Source organism: Strigops habroptila, chromosome 11 (assembly GCF_004027225.2).
Source record: "Strigops habroptila isolate Jane chromosome 11, bStrHab1.2.pri, whole genome shotgun sequence".
In the NCBI taxonomy this organism is placed as follows: Eukaryota; Metazoa; Chordata; class Aves; order Psittaciformes; family Psittacidae; genus Strigops; species Strigops habroptila.
Genome location: NC_046360.1, coordinates 22,045,095 through 22,063,042, shown reverse-complemented (window position 1 = coordinate 22,063,042; position 17,948 = coordinate 22,045,095). Strand labels below are relative to the sequence as shown.

The following is a 17,948-nucleotide window of genomic DNA, read 5'->3' as shown; positions in this document are numbered from 1 at the left end:
TTTTTATTCTACTGCCACTACCACAAGACTGCTGGAAATTATAAAATGTATAATTATTTTCTAAACAGAAGCTGGTGGATGGCAACATGGTCCTTCAGCATGACTGACATTCTATTGAGGGGTAAAAAAAAATAATCCAAGTGAAACAGCTTGTTAGAATATGAAAGTCTATGAACTTGGGAGGTTTATATCCAGGCTACAGACTATGCAGCGGCGCCTTGCCTTTGTAGGATTTCCCTGTATAACCCTACAATGTAAAAGTGGCCTTGTAACATGGTTCATTTTAAACTGTGAGTGATTAGAAACTTGACTGTGTTGATAATCCAGTTATGTTTTGGGAATTACTGTGTACTGGTTAATTAAATTAAGAGTTGAAGACAGAATTAGGTACCACTTGCCACAGATATATCCTTGTAGGCTTGTGTACGTATCTCATGGTTTGCTGTAACAGGCTATGCAGACAAATTCTGAAGAGACAGATGATACAGGCAAGAGCATTCCTTTGCTGTTCAGGTTAATCTGTGAATAGGCAAGGCAGGAATTTAAGGATGAGGTATAATATTCTCTTTGATTACAAAGAGAAAGAAACTGGCCTAATAAAAACACATACAAGTCCCATTCTCAAAATTCCGTCCCACTTCTGTCACTACTGAAACAACCAAAATAAGCCACAACAACAGGAATATTTCTTTTTCTACTGTAACTACACAAAATAAACTGTGTTTGTTTGTGTGTGTGTGGTATACTTCACCAGCCATAGCTACACTATCATTGTTTAAGATTACACCAAAATGAAAGCAGCAAAAGGATGTCATTTTGTATGGGGCAACCCATGCACACTACCAGCTATTGCATTTGCAGTTCTTACAACTAAATAAACCATAGGTAAATGTCTAGGTGGCTTCTCTAATCCTACTGTCTCACAATAGAAGTTGTGACTGCTCTGTAAAATTTACAGTGGGAAAATCATATGCATTAATTATTTCCTTTTCTAAAGAAATACTTTTTAGTAGCAGGACAGATATTTGCAGCTAATTTGCTTCACATCACTGCGTATTTTTCAGACATCTTTCCCAAGTATTTTAAGAGTGATTCAGCAGTAATTCAAAAACAATTCTCATAAATTCTTTACCATGTTTGGACATAGAAACTTCTCTTCCCCCCCCCCCCCCCCCCCCCTTTTTTTTTTGGAGCATGCACCACAACTTACCAAATGAAAGATTTCTGGTGCAACTTGAAAGTGAACTGTATTCTAGGTTTGCAAATGATTGGTGATTTCAGTTTGGGTTTAGTAGTTCACCATCCAAGAAGAAATATTACTTACTGGTAGAGAGAAGGCTGTGAGTCAAAACATCAGGCTGGATTCCTAGTAGCATTCAAGACCTGTGAATTCAAGCATTCAGCTACATTTAAGCGCTTTATTTTTCATTATATACAAATACTTCACGAGGACAATATAGCAGAGGACAAAATGTACTGTGTGCATATACAAAAATAAACTAGTTAATAGTAAAAACTTTTGAGACTTGCTGTGAAATCCTAAGAGCTGAGTTATGCTTCTATTCTATAAAACATTCATAAATATGCATGGGGTTGTTTTAGGAAAGGAAAGAATTGCTGCCGAAATGAAAGCTCAGGGCACACAGCCCTTAAAATCTTCACTGATGAAGATACAATTTCTTCTTAGGCAAATTATAAAATGTCTGATTGCTAAATTATGAATTAGTGAAATTCTCACATATTTCATACATTGCTGATAAGTAGTTTAAGATGACACAGGATCTATTCGTAACCAACCTCCAAGTCCTGATATTTCTACAAGGTATATAGAAATTGAATAAAGTTAGTTATATGAAAACTGCATTTGAACAAAGTATCTAGTAGACTTAAGAAGGAATAATAATAATAATACCCAACAACTTGTGGGTATTTGTAATTGTCAGAAGACTTATTAAAAAAAACCCAAAACTATAGACTGTGGAACACTCTGCTTGGTTTTCTGAAAGGAACACTCTGGCCTATTCACTACTTGGGTAGTGGAATTTTGTCTTGAGGTGTATACGGGTTAAATGCTTCGAGCAACATTTTCACAAGCAACAGTTATGGATTTTAGTTGCTGTAACCCACACACAATACAGAACAAGCAGAAAATAACATATTTCTCTAAGTTACTGACCTCTCCAGGTCCAGACAGAGGTAGTAAATTAACAGATGGCCTAAGGGACCATAAGAATCAATAAAAGACATAAACCATGTATACTATATTAAATGCTAGACTTTGGGACAAGGCATTGATTTTTACTGTCAAACTGCATTACTGCTGCAGCATAAGCTTCACTAGAGACTTCTGTTCTGTATTGATTTTGTTGAACAGCAATCAAGAGTTCAGTTTTTAATGGCATGTAACTCAAACTGAAGCTCCTACTTACTGCACAAAGGTTTTAATCAATTAAGTCTTCCCATTACATACTCTCATTCACTCTGTGTAACTGCCCTGCATAAAACCATAAAAGAATTATAATGTCATTTTGTTATCATTAATACTCCATGAAATTCCCTTTACTCATTAATTTAGTAACATTGTAGATCCTCAGCGTGGAAGGCTTCAGAAGCAGTCTAAAAATTCTGTCACAGATTTTCTGCATGACTTTTCATTTTTGCAACTTGGAATTACACAACTGTAATGAAAGACAAATTAAGTATTGGAGAAAATTAATTCCTTCAGTTACAGAGCACTCTGACAATCAACTTGACCTTATTACGTGGGGTCCAATTAAGATTCCTCTGCCATCTGAAGTTTAAATGTCCACTATTGATCACAGCTCCGGCATCGAAGACAATAAACCCTTTCTCCATTACTCCAAATGAAATACACTTGATCTTTGGCAAAGACAATGAAATCACCAAAATAAATCCACCATAAAGCTGAAAAATTACTACCAATTACAGACTCTGCTGTACATAAATTCTTCAAATTGTGCACGAATACTCTGCATGTGTAATTACATGTACAGAAATTCATTCTGGTTTCACCTTTGCAACCTCTTCACAGTGACAGCTTCTGATGGAGACAATTTGTTGCTACCATAGTGCAGAGTAATGAAAACCTGAAGCAGTATTCATACACTTGCTGAGTCCACTGCAAAAGCAGGGAGAGATATAAAGTATAATTATGTGGAGGGTTAGATTTTGAGGAGATATTTAAATAATTAAGAATACCAGTTGATAATATGAAACAGAGGGAACTAGTAAAATCCATTTGTGTGAAAAGCAAGATACAGAATGGTTAAAATATAAACAAGATATGAGCTTATTCTGCACAAATGAAGCAAAATAGAATAAATCATGACATACTTGAAACATTAAAAGGAAGGAAAACAAAGAGACTAATTAAGACTTGCAGGCAATAAATGACCATTATAAATGAAATGACAGCACAGTCTGAAAGAATTCAGATACATAGCTAAATGACAGCACTGCAACAGGAAAGTAGCTCCCTTGAGACAAAGTGCAAAGTATGAAAATTAGCTAACTGGGTTAGGTGTAAATAGCTTTTCACAGCTTCCTAGTAAAAGGGCAATTGGGATCACTTCACAAAAATAGCTGCTGATAGAAACCAACTAGTGGACTCTCTGGGTAGTGCTCAGATTAGTTCTTCTGAATGTTAACATATGGACATGACAGTAAGAGTTTTGACTGTAGAAAATGCAAAAATTATTTAAAAAAAACCCCACAAAATATGACGGGGGGGGGTGGGGGGGGGGAGAAAAGGTCATCCCTTAGGTCTGCAACCTCTGAAGAATTGGAAACGTGCCTCTGAAGAACTAGAAATGTGAACAACAGAGCAAGGAGCTTCCTGAAAAACTAAGTGATAAACAATTTCTGATGCTGAGCAACCTAGGAAAGAAACTAAAGCAGACGTAATACATTCCCTGTTTAAAAATTCAACCTGTTTTCCAACACTGTTGAAACTGTTTAACTCTTCCTCTGAGAAGAATGTTCTGTGCAATGTATGTCATGAAGTATTCTATGAAATGATGATGTTTCTGATAAGAAGTGATAATTGGCCACAGTACCGAGGCAAACTCCTACCCCATGTTGTGTGTTAACTACCAGAACTTATCACTTCCCTAAACAAAGTTTGAAGTTTTAACAAAAGACACATTCAGTTGTGTTACTGTGCTGAAATTACTGTCCATGGAGTTAAAGCAGGAAGAGTACCAGAAAGTGATGATAGTTAAACTGCCACAAAGATGAAAATAATCATTCTGCTCACACCTTAAGAGGACTGAGTGGCAACTACATACTTCATTTACAACATGGCAGTATCTTCTGGAGGCAAACTGAGCTGCCTACCAGTGAAGGGATACAGAGACTACACATTCCAGTGTTTCACTGAGAGGAGCTTTTCCATGCAAGCCATTGAGACAGGCGCCAGAACTGGTCAGGTGTGGCAGTCCAGAATTCAGCATGGGCCAATAGGTTTTAAAGGGTAAGAAATATTACTAACATGAGCAGACATTGTTGTCACACATTACATTCATTATAAATGTACTTATGAAGTGCAACACTTTCAGTTTTGTAATTCCCATCAGCATAAGCTGGATTTCGGTAATGCCTCGCAAACTGAGTTGTGCATGGTCCTCCTCATGTTTTCTATTTTAAATCACTAAAACAAACATTAGACACTACGCACCTCAAGCACATGGAGCCAAGTGACTATTTTAAGGGGAAAAACAACACCATGTGTATTATTCAACAGCGATAAATGTTTCTCTATGTAATGAAGCATGAATATTGTACTAGCCACACAAGGCTGTCATACCGTCTTTGTGTCATGAAGCAGCACATTAAGGGAATGTAATCCAGTATGTTAAGGCAATGATCAAAACCAACATGAAAGTACCAGGGGAAACGCAAGCTGCATGTAATCCTTCAAACTTCATAGAAGAGTGGTATGTTCTTAAAAGAATTTAATTAAACAAACAGGTTTTGGCAGACGATGAAGTACGATACATTCACAAAAGATGGGTAAGAGTTGTACAACCAATAGGACTAAAAGGAAAGCAACACAGCCTTTTAAAAGATTTAACTGCTCATACCATCAGCAAGAAAAAGCCATCAAAATTTGGCTGCTCTTTCAGATGCATTCCACTTCCTTTCATCTTGAATGAGTTCTCCTCAGGCTCCCATGGAAAAGCAGCTTTTCATTGGACAGGAATAAAACAAATAAACTGTGAAGCGAATATAAAATTCAGCTCCTTTTAAAATCTCAAAATAAGACCTATTGCCTTCCTCCACCCACCGAACCTTGCCAGGCAAGAGCTAAGTAATATTGGGTAATACCAAGGCAGGAGAATGAGCTTTTCTGGGAGAACAACATTGCTCTTACTTTCAGAACCATATTTCAGGCTGTCTTTACAAACACGAGGGGATGATAAAAAAAACAGTCAGCTTCTTGAAGCCAAACTGAAGGACACTAAAAGGTCAGCCTGGAGACTCTGTGCCTGAGTCATAAGCAAACCAAGACTTCACTATCCTTTATGTTTTATATGACAGCAGGGAAATTATCTGTGTAAAAATTATGGAAAATTAGTCCCTCTGTTATTGTATACAATTGTGGTTTATAAATGAATATTTAGATGCAGAATGCACAAGATCTGTGTGATTCTATTACAAACAGTACTTTATATTAAAACAAACTCTGTAAAACAGCATCCATAATCTCCATAAAACAAACCCAAAAAAACAATCTATATGATCCCCCAAAATGTCACATCTTTTCTGGAGTTGCTCCTGCTCCTTTCTTTTTTCTTATCAAGATTATCCCCTAACGTACTAGAGCTCATTTACAGTTCTAAATATTTTTTCTTCCTGTACTCTTTTCTGTGAACAAAGGCATATCACTCAGCACCATTTGCTACTTTTTCACTACTCTCTGCAGAGACTTCAGGCATCCACTTCCACAAGAGGACATGTTATTCTCAATCCCTTTGTTTCTCCAAAACAGCAGCAACAACAAAAATACTATCCACATCACCAGAGCTGTGGCAGGCAGCTCTGAGAAAAAATCCATATCAAAAAGCAAGGATTAGACATTCTTTACCTTTGGGCTAGGGAAAAAAGTGCCAAAGCATCCCTGACACAATGAGCCACATTTTCAGATGTTGCTATGCCTCCATTTGACTACAGAACGTAGAGGAGCATGCTTCATCATCACTGATATTTATTGCCAATCGTGGGAGTGAAATGACAACTGACACTCAGTGGGAAATGAAGCACAAAGTGTTTAATTGCCCACCTGTGCTTATACCTAGATCACGATAAAAATGCCAAAGGACATGACAGCCTTGTCTGCATTCCTGTTATAATCCCCAAAATCCTGCAGTCAGCAAGGACAAGCTTGCTGAGAAATGAATTTAGCCAAGTCAGATGTCTTTCCAAGCATGAATGGAGCCGTATGGTTTTCCATGTAACACATCTATAGCTTAAATTTTCATCTGATGTACTTAAGACTCAAAGGAATAAATACATGCATTTTCTCACTGAAGTGCCTGAGGATTCTATCGTTATTAGTAATATTATTTTCCCCAAAAAATAACTGTTACCTTCTTATGTACACCTTTTTAAATTAATTTCTAAACTAACAAAGAAAAACCTGATTCAGAGCTCAGGCTCCCCATGAAGTATTTCCTGTAAAGGACCATCACTGGACTGCCTGGTCTGTGTATGGCACAGCAAGATTCTGGACTTGATCACTTACTGCTGAGGATCTTTTCCGTCAAGCACCTTAGGGCTCTGCAATCTGTGCAGAGTATTAACAAACCGCAATGCTCTTTGTTTAAATCAGAGTGATATGTTAGACCTAATTTACCCTTGCTTTACAAAATGTAAGTGACAATAAGGTGTGTATCACCTGAAAATAAGATCCTCAAGTCAGTTGTGGAAGTAAGGTAGGAAGGAAGAACTGCTGAAAAACATTAGGAAGGAATGATGACACTAGGAGTCTTTTTTGCTTTCAAGAAGTAAGAAGGATATTGGGAAGGAAAGAAAACAAGATTCAGGTAGAAAAGCAATGCTGAGAGCCCTCAACAGTGAGGAGCAGGTATTGGATATGCACTGCATTTCATATCAAAGGAGTATTTAAAGCTATATTTGCTCTGTAAAGAACATGAAAACCAAATAAGAGATGTGGATCGATCTAGTTTAAACAGACATCATTAAGACAGATGCTGAAATAAATTTCAAAATATATAAAGTCAGTACTAATGTAGAACACACATTCAATCTCACCTATCTCATTACTAAGACTTGTAGCAGGTGATTTTGTGAAGACTGAAGCAAGAGTACTTCACATTGTCTAATCTCAGCTGCAGCCCTCAAGCATTCTTCTCCCATAATCATGTTTGCTGTGGGAGGATGTGGGGGCTGTAATTGTCCCACTGAGGGCTTTTGACAGATTATCATATTTCAGATATCTAGGCCTGCGAGTCTGTAAAATTTACTTCAACTTACTACACTAAAAGTAAAACAAAGCACTAGAACACTGCCAAAAAACTGTGAAAATGTCTGCTCCTAAAAAGATGCTCTGCAAAAGGAAAGTTTTTTTTTTTTTTACCTTATTCATGTAATTTTAAATTAAATTAAAGATACCAAGTAAATACAGTGAATCTTACAGAAGTCTGGGATGCAGGGAGTCAGCTGCTATGAAAATGAAGCTGAAAAGTTTCAAATGCTTATCCTATACACCATACGCAAAAGCAATCTGTATAGTCACAAAATCTAGGCCTCCATTTTAAAGGCTGTTTCTCTTAACAGAGACTGCTGTTACAAAATTGAAACCAAGCAGCTCTGGATGCAAATTCATACCAGTCTGTACAGCTACCCATACATACCTTGAGGTTATTGTTTTGTTCCCACTATTTTGATGAGCATCAGCTAGCTGTTTGATGATGTTACATATGTTGTACATATGTGCTCCAAATTAAATTTGTACAAAAAGAGCAAACAAATTTTTTAGATTAAATTCTGAAAGAGGAAATGAAGCTGCATTCTTGGCCTTCTGCAATACAAGACTTGTCCTTTTGGAAATGTTCATAAAGCAGTCAGTTAGCTCAAGATAATGCCATATGTTCAAAGTGAAAAAACACTTTTTCCCCAAAGGCGCACGTTAGGACTACTGGTGCTGGAGAAGGAAGAAATATTTGATTCGCTGCCAGTGTCTGAACTCTCAGAACATTGCTGATCATGGCTCTGAGAATCGAGCTCCACACCAGAGCAGCTATTTATTTTGGTTAACTTGTTCATAGTTTCCCAACTTTTCAACTCACATCACCATTATGAAATTTTATTTTTCTCATCTTTCGCAGTCTGGCTACACCCTTTCCCCCACCAGAAGTGGCATGTGAGTGATATTTGTAGTTCTGCCACACATTTATAACACTCCTTTTGTAGCATTAGCTTGAGTATCTGTATCCATGATTGAGCATGCACTTAAAATTAATGAGGTTTCTTATTTATAATTCATCATTTCTGTCCATAGTTTTCATGGATTTAGGAATCCCCAATGGCAGCCTTTAAGCACCTTTAATCTTTCAACCCAGTATTGTGATCCGTCAAGCTCTTTCTTCATGCAAAACTTCTATTACCTTCAACTGACATCGTGACATGCTGGTTCCAGCCACTGCAAACACTTGAGGGGCATGGAATTGACTGCTGTGCCCAGTTAGGGTGGGAGGAGTTTAGACCACAGCAGTTCAGTAGAATGAATGGTTTTCTAATAAATAATAATCACACAGTGGCAATTTTATTATTTTTTCTCAGTTGCAATCCTACCCCGTCCACTTCAGATGAAAGACTGCAAGTTTTCATCTCTTGTTCTTTGTGGTATCTTAAAACTGAAGACTGGTCTACTTTTAAGGACTGTATAGCTCCAAGTCAGTTGAGTGTGACTTCTTTTATCCTAATGCTAGAACATAAATCACCAAGACACTCTAATACTGTAAACAGCACCTAACACTGGTGGCTGATTTGGCTTTGCCATGAGTTGCCAACACAGACTATCAATCTGGCATTTGCGAGCTTAGTTTGTGATCAAAGAACAGAAGGCACTGAATTAACTCTAGGCATACAGCAGGCAATGCTGGCAAATGGTAGACTGAAATTGCTCCATTCAGGAAGCATATGGTTTGAATTAGCAGGTAATAGTTTCATGTAGACTACAGCACACTTTCATAACCAAAGTAACACACTCTCATTTGTAAGACTACCAGTACCATTTGTGGAGCACTTGCTATTGAAGTATTTTCCTAGTATCATACATAGATCCATCAAGCTTGTAAAATTAACATTAATCCTGCTTATGAACAAACACATATCATGTGTTTTCAGTCTTGATTGGCAGGCTATACACAGGGCACTGAACTAAAAGCCATGAGACTGTGTCTGAGCCACATGGAGAAACTGTAAATGCTCAGCACAGTTAATTACATTACACTGTTCTAGAGTTACTCATCCTACCCCGTACCGCTTCTGCTTCCAGCTAAAAGCACATTTGTTGTTAATTTTTCCAAGACAGCTCCTGGGAGAAAACAAGCCTTTCTTTCTGTTCAGAAACAAAAACCAACCAAGTAACAGAACCAAGACAGGAGATACGCATTTGACAGTTTTTACATATAACTGAAATTTATGCTTTCTAATTCAGGGCAGGCTAGAAAATCTCTTAAGTGCTATGAAACAGGTTGCCTGAGCACTATGTACTTTCAAATATGCCATCCCTCATTTGATAACACACCATCAAAAACAATGGTGCATTAAATTAGCATATCAGAAAAAGAAGGTAAGAACTGTGGATTAGAATCTATTCTCAATAAAATTATCAGGGTTTAGACAATTCTAGTGTCACTAGGATTAAAACCCCTTTTATATATCCATAAAGGATCATGAGCTTTGAAGGTAAGGAAATGGTACACAGAACTACATTTTCTGCTTGCCTGGCCCCAAGGATGCTGCTGGCATCTGGGTTTGACCTGAGGTTTGAACAGTGAGAAGCCCCTTCAGAATCTCATCTACCTTCTCCTCCACAGCTCCTTTTAGAGTTGTTTTGGTGTCCACAAAAACTTATCACAATCTTAGATTTACTGTTTAAGCAAGTTCTTAAAGACTCTGAAAACAGCCTTCCCTTTCTTTCCCTCTTTACTGTTTGATAATCTGTACTGATACAGCCACACTCTAGATGTGGCAAAAATACTCTTTGAGGCTTAGCAGGCCCCTCACCTGCATCACTGCTTTGTAATGCTGCTTAGAGTTCTGCCTCAGCCTCACAGAAATCCCCCCGCTCCCTTGTTATGGAGAGAATGTTAAAGGGGATTATGATAAACAAGTGTGGGTGGGAGCCTGGGGCTCTCCTCTTCACTCCCAAGATACAATACAAATATGTAGCCAGCCCCCATGCAAAATTAAAAACATTATTAAAATATTTTTGCAGGCTGCATCTGTTTTGAACACCCACAACCTTGCTCCTGCCTTGGTTCTACTGCCTACTGATGTGAGCCTGTCAGCTTTAGATAGAAACCATTTTAGGGAGGAGGGCCAGTAAGGTTAAGAACAGCTAAGTTTTATTATTCAGTTTGCATATGGCCAAAGTCAAGGACTTCTCTTTGCATAATGGCAAGATCTCTGCATGTACACTCATACCCAGTTTTAATAAACAAACAAGCTCAGCCTGTGGTAGCAGACAAGTTCATTACTGCAGAACTGGCATGAAAGTGATGCTTCAAAGACCACACGGCACCTTCAGCAAAAATTACTTGGTTTGCTGTTTCTTCCTGATGCTCTTTGACACCTCCAGGAGGGCTGGACGGTTTCTGTGCTAGGGTAACTTTGACATTAAGCAGGTCTGAACTTTTCAATCTGTCCCTGATCCAACTAAAACTTTGAAATGACAAATTTCTGTTTCTGTAGCTCTGCTTCTTAGACATATTCCACTGTTAGTCTAAACATACCAGTCAAATTTTCCACTTGCCCAGGCAGCTGTACAATTATTAGAAAGTTAATTCCAGAACCACTGCACTGAAATTGGTTTTAAGAACTATTAACCTATGTAAATGTACATTGTCAGCTTGGATTCCTCACGGCTGTTGAATATGTTTTATGTATTTTCTAAGCTGTATTGGCTGAATTTTATAGTCAGCTGTGAATTGGGAAAATGCCAAGGGTGCTGCTAAAGCATACAGGACATCAGTGTCATTCTTGAAGTCTTCTACAACTTCTGCTGTTCACATCATGAAATTTGAACTTTTTTTTTCACTCTGGCACCGTTATTATTTACATAATAGTTAAAATTCATGCTCTCTTAAATACACTGATTTGAGAACATGGGAAATAAAAAACCAGCATTAAAGTCTTTAGTTCAATAGTCCCTCTCACAGTTTCTATTAGTGTCAAAATGAAAAAGTTTTAGCAATCTAGACAGTTGGAATTGAACATCATCTTTGATGTTGTCAGGAACAGTAACACACTTTGAATGTGAGATGAAATGCAACAGGGGAAAACAGCAAAAGTGGATGTCATCATTCTAACAAACCACCTAAGTTTATGTATGCTTTTCCCCCACCCCAACTCAGGAATGGAAAAACCAATGGATATCTGCCCCCATCCCAGATACTTGAGGTTGGCCCTGCTTCACATGGGAGATCAGACTTGATCTCTCTACCAACCTAATTATTCTGATTCTAATCCCCTTAAGCAATGCACTTGAAAATGGCTAGAAACTGCAGGGTAAGAAAGGATTCATATAACTAAAGTTCCTTTCCCACAGTAAGAAGTTTATTTGCTTCATGACTTTACAATTTAATTTTGTTCATTCAGATTCTACTGTAGAAATGGGGTAACAGCAGAAGCCACATTTTGGGATAGCAACTACAGTGGGCAGCCAAGTGGGACCCTGCTTCAAGTGGCCATGATGAAATAGGGAACATTAACCTACAAACCAGTCACAAGCTGGAAATACTTGCACCGTGAGATGAACCGCTGCTTAAAATGCTAGACAAAGTGCCACAATGAAGATACACTTGCTGAGAAATAGCCTCCTCTGTTCAGTATCACACTGTCAAAGAAAATGGATGTGAGCAAACAGCAAGCGATTGTCAAAGGTTATGTGTTCATTAGGAATGTTTTCCCACAATGTTGAAGAAACTTAGCTGTGCCAGCACCCTTTTCTGGAGCCTTTCCTTAAACTCTAAGCTATTGGCATTCACAAGGAACACCAACACAAATTTAGAAGGACAACTACAGTTAAAAATAGATCAAAACCAGCAGGTAAGAGCAGTTTCGTTGTTGCCTGGCTTAACAATAGAAAAGTCACCTGACAGAAATACATTTCTTATTTTTCAGTCCTCCTTACAGCAAGATAAGAAAGCTCAGTTTATTCTATTACTCTGGATTTGCACAAGGATAACTAACTCCAGTTACATCTGTTCAGTTATTCTGGCACGAACGCAGTATAAGCAAAAGCAAAATTTAGTCTCTTGTTTGTTCTTTATAAGGCTCCTGACCCTTAAAGCATCAGACTGTTTGGAAACAATCCCATAGCCTTCAAGTTAGGAAGGCAAAAAAAAAACCTGACTTACATAAAAAATACAAGTATGCCAAGTAAATTTAGGATTGCTTTATATTTTACTGACTTAAAAAAAGATGTTGGTGGGTGTATTCTACTACTGAATCTGCTGCTTCTCTCCATTACTTTTGGGCAAAATGCCTTTTTTTCCCCCCTTTTAAATGGAAACCACAGTTCTTGAGTAACTGCTTCATGGAAGAATTAAGAGTGTCATAGCTATTATGAAAGTTTGGATTTTATGATAGATAAGAAACCATTTATTTGAGGTTTTTTAAAGCATGGCTGTTATGACAATAACAGTAAAAACTCATCCTGTGTGTCACGATAAGCCCAGCACAGGCTACAGCCATATTTTGCAGTCTAGAAGTAGCATAAAGCTTTTTGGTCTTAAAGTACAGATTTGGAAAGAGGGACAAGTGGGCCTCCTTCGGTAAAGGTTTCACGCCATGCTGCCAATCATTGGCTTAAATTCCTTTCCCAGCTTTAACTCTTGAGGAGGTGTCTTCATGAAACAAATAGAAAGTGAAGCAATGGCATCGGTGATGGATGGATTAAAAATGACCCACTAGACCTTCCTGTGTCTCTCCAGGGACTGGGCTGATTGACAAAGTTTAAATTTGCATTACAGTCATATTTCATTTGTGAAGCTTGAAAACATCAGAGATCAGTCATGAAATGTAACACTATCTTTTTTCTTCCTCTTTTTTTCAAAGGAAGCAGGGCTAATTTGGTAACTACCATGGTTCTGACTGCAATCACTCATCTAACTGCTTACTTAATCATTTGGACCTGAACTTCCCAAGTCTAACAAGGTACAGAAACTGTCTCTGGAATACAGACATCTTCTCAGATGATGCACTGGACTTGTGCAAGGCATTTGACACTGTCCCACATAACATCCTTTTCTCAAAACCGGAGAGACGAGAACAGGTTGCCCAGAGAAGCTGTGGATGCCCCACTAAGGAGTTCAATGCCGGACTGGATGGGGCTTTGAGCCCCAATCCTGTAATAGCTGTAAACATCCAAAGAACTTGGACAGAAGTGGTCAAACACAGGACACGTGCAGAGGCCACACCTCACCCAGATTAGCCTGGGCCAGCTCAACTCTCACGCAGCAGCCAAAGAGCTGATTTTAAGCAAAGATGTGCACTTGCTCCTAAAAAAAGCTAGTCTTGCCACAAATCTTTAGTTCGGAATAAGTACAGAAGTTACTTAGCGTTTGAACTAGCATTTGTACAGCCCCACAAAGATGTCTACGAAAACCAGTATCTAGGAATGGTAACAAGGCGTAAAACCTGTGTTTTAAAGAAGGATGATTGTTCTCAGAAATAACTCGGCTGAGAGCTTAAATGGACCATTTCCCATGGTAGTGACTGCTGGAATCTTGCTAGTGTGTTCCAGTGTAACCAGAACAGACTAAGAACTGCTGACAATACACACATATATATTAGACAAATTAGGGACTGAAAGATCTAAAACATAATCGTGTCACAGTCGAAGCAATATATCTAATATTATTAAGGGCCATGTAGCCTCACATAATTTTGCTCTAGTAAGGCTATAAATCACTGCAACTTTCAGCCTTCTCTGCTTGGCTGCATTTCTGTAGGGAATTTTTATTCCCTATCCCCCCAGATAAACAAATGAAACATTTATTGTTGGAGTCATTAGAATTATGAATTAATATCTCTGTGTAGTTTCAAGAAACTGGAACACTCCCAAAGTACCACAGCAAAAACCAACTCAGAATTAGCTGCGACCGTAACCAAGTTGGGGGCTCAAAGGAGAAGACCAATCCACTCTCAAGTTTGGAGAAACTGCTGCTGGCTCCTTACAAAAAGGATAATTAACATTAAGTTATTTTAAATGTTGATACATAAGCAGGAAAGAACAGCATAGAGCACATCAGAATTAAGTGTGCTTCTGAGCAACACCAACAGCTTGCTCCACACACACGCAATTCCCTATACTGCTGCCAGAAGTCCTACATAGGCAAAGACAACACAAGCTGCAGGAAAGCTTCTGATCTGGATGATTTTTGTAGGCACAGCTTTGAAAGTTAATAGATCTAAATTTATACCTTTGAGAAGAGGAACATTTTTACAAAATCCTAGCAGCAAATGGCTTTATTTTTCTCAATTGTGTTTAAGTTATCTATCATTTGCTCTCCCTCTCCAATTCTTAGAGACTTTAAATATAGCGTTGAGTTAGTAGCTTCTAACTGCAAATTCCAGTTAATCCCAATTCCTTTATAAATTGCTTTGTATAATGTTTCATGCGTTGATACTTTACAGAATAAGAGCTGTTCTTTCCAACTTCCAAGGCTTCAGGTTACATGAGAAATGGGCAAAATTCCATTGTTCTGTGCATGCAAATCCATTACAGTGCAGGAAGATCCAAATATGCAACTGAAAAGATAATGTTCACTTCTGGCATATAGTTAAACGAAAGCAGAAGTAACCCCACACTCCTGTCCATATACTGTTATTTGTTTGTCTGTTCCCAAAATCAGTGTTTTATTCACAAACTGGAGGAAACAACTTTTTTCTCCACAGAACTTAAACCCATGCATGAAAGTTTTAATGCTTTAAACCTTTGTGCTGTATTAATCCTAAAAATTAACAGATTGCAGTCTTATGACAGGAGATGAAACTCACCATGACAGTCAATGCAGAATCATTTGAAATACTTCTGTTTTTCCAAACTGATACCTTTCTTCGAGTGCTTGTTTGGGTTGTGATGCTCCAGCCTTCAAAATGAGTGTCATCCCTGCCAGCGTCCCTATAAATATCTTCAAGTTGGAGCCTTCCACCATTCACAGGGGGATCAAATTGGCGCTAGATATTCTACCCGATCTTCATGTGCAGGCTTCTGATTTTTAAAGTGCTTGAAGAAAAATCAGGCCTTCTGTTTTTACCTTGGGGGATACAAAAGAGCACCTTCTTATTCCAACTAGTCTTAAGAGAATTAAATTCAACCTTCCTATACAGTGTATGCTAGTAATGATTATACAGAGATGTAGAATTGTTATTACACCAAATATCAGAAGACCAAGACTACTAATGCCATTTTAGAAAGCAGTTTCCTTTAAGATTGGTACTGTATCTAGTGTTTTATGAGACTTTTTTTGTTTAACCTTTTACCCTAACCAAGCAGACCTCAACACTTACATGACCTTTCACCTATGGATCTGCATTCCTCTCCTTCCCAACTCTGTAATAACTACTTAAGGACATAATATAAGTGGTGCTTTTGCATCTGCACTGTATCAGAAAGCAGAGACACAGCTTTGCTGGCATTTTCTGGATATTGACAAATCTTCTGAGTAAATTTCACTTCTGTTACTTACTGTCTGCTTCCCCACACTCATCTGCAGTTCAAATTGGAGAAAGAGCTTTCTACTGTCTTTCAACTGCTGTACACCAATAGTTTATTCTCAGGTAGCTTATTTCACTAGTAACTTCAATAATACCTACTAAAATATAAACACCTTATACCTATGCAAGACCTCTTTGACCCTTCAGCATTCCCTTTATGGCCATATGCCTTTTGTGGAACAACTAGCAGGGTGAAGCTGACAAAAACAGGCGCTTGCACTGAGACACCAGCAGACTGGGTTAGTCTGTAATTTGTATTCTTGCACTGTTACTCCAGGATGATTGCATAGCTATTTGCAATGCCATAAAAAGGTACAAGAGACTAAGCCCTGCCCTTCTTGGTCAGTCATGACCCTGTAATTTGTGGTAGAAACAATCCTGGTATAGTAGAATGGGTGTGATGGCACCATGCTTAGGTGTTTCATGTGTGCCAATAAAGTGGAGCGAATGAAAACCTTAGCGTACAGCAGGAATGAGAAGGGCTTCTGGCAGAGCTCAGCTCTGGCAAATCCTCCACCTCATTAATCATGTGCTCTCAACTTTGCAGTAAAGACATGTTTTCTCCTCAGTTATTCTGCATTTAAATATGGCCTTGTCCATGTCCTGCTATGTAACATAGTACGTGGGACTGTTCAATATGACAGAGGCTTCACAGCTTTAAGGGAAGTGTAGTTCTAAAACATTTAAGACATTTTATTCAGCAAAACCATTAGCATGATTGCTGGAAATACTTAGAGAGCTGAAAGCTAAATACACAGACTTTTCTTAAAGAACAGGTTTCATAACTAATTCAAGATGCTTTTTAAAGTAATAGAAAAAAAAGTAATGAAGTAAACAAGACAAGTAATGAAGCAACTGAAATAAGTAATGAAGAGCAATTTAAACGTACCTAGGGATGATTCCTGTTTCAAATAACAAATTAATGACCTTCCAATCAAACATCCTTTTATTCATCCATGATTACAACTTTTTATTTTCCTCTTTCTTTGCTATCATGTTTCTTCAAACTTTGGAAAATTGGTTGAAGATGTTGGCAGCTAAAAGTAAGTACAGATTGCATAAAAGTTCCACACCAGGCCGTCAAATATATAGGACAAATAAAGGTAAGTTAATACTGTTAAACCAAAACTAAAGTCTGTCCAATATTCTTTCATTTTTAGTATTTTTCATCTTTCTCTACTGTATGACTGCCCTAAGCAAATAAAAATGGTGTAGTTGAGTGACTCTAAAAGGAAACTACAATAATACCCACAAAATGCATGGCTATCTTAACTGAGGAAATTAATCAGGTGGAAAGGCCTGACTTAAGGCAGAATTTATGAAGGAAAGTTCAGACATAAAAAAAAAGTCTGCTGGAACAAGCAATTTTTGAAAGGTAAAATAAAAAAAAAAATCATACGTTTCATTCTGTGCTTGTACAGACATCATTTAAGTAGATTTTAGTCAGAAATTCGTTACAAGCTTTGTCCCAGCTTGTTAAAAACACCTATAACATGATCAAAAGTGTTCAAAGCTCGATAAAGTACTTAGTTTCTAATAAATTCAGCATCTTGGATCTGCTTCCTATCATATTATAATCAAGATCACTGAACTACAAGGCAATCTTCCATCTAAAACACCTAAAATGTTTGTGATATATTAATGGTTTAGCATTAATACTTTTTTTCTCCTCTGAGCATTTAATTAAACCCTTGCAACAAGTACTCAAGTATTTCCAAGAATCTTTTGTGCCTGTTATCGCCATCTCTCAAAGAAAGCTTTTTTTTTTTTTAAGAAACAAAAGAGATATGAACAGTAGCATTACCAGTGTTAACACAGGGCAGGCCAGAAAGCTGAATTGGATTTTCCATTCCTCTAACCTTCATGGAAAATGGCTGACAGTCTCCGAGTTACAAGCCGAGTAGTTTTGTTACATTATTTCCTATCATCATAAATAAGTATAGAAAGTCTGTTAA

The 17,948-nt window shown here is 37.8% G+C and overlaps 1 long non-coding RNA gene across 1 annotated transcript; it reads right to left on the bottom strand.

The window, feature by feature from the left end:
• Positions 1 to 404: 404 nt before the first annotated feature.
• Positions 405 to 16,915, bottom strand: LOC115614176. The gene is made up of 4 exons (XR_003993642.1): positions 16,883 to 16,915; positions 15,274 to 15,533; positions 1,325 to 1,383; positions 405 to 519 (listed from the first exon to the last, which is right to left on the bottom strand). It is a non-coding gene; the product is annotated as an uncharacterized LOC115614176 (long non-coding RNA).
• Positions 16,916 to 17,948: the final 1,033 nt, after the last annotated feature.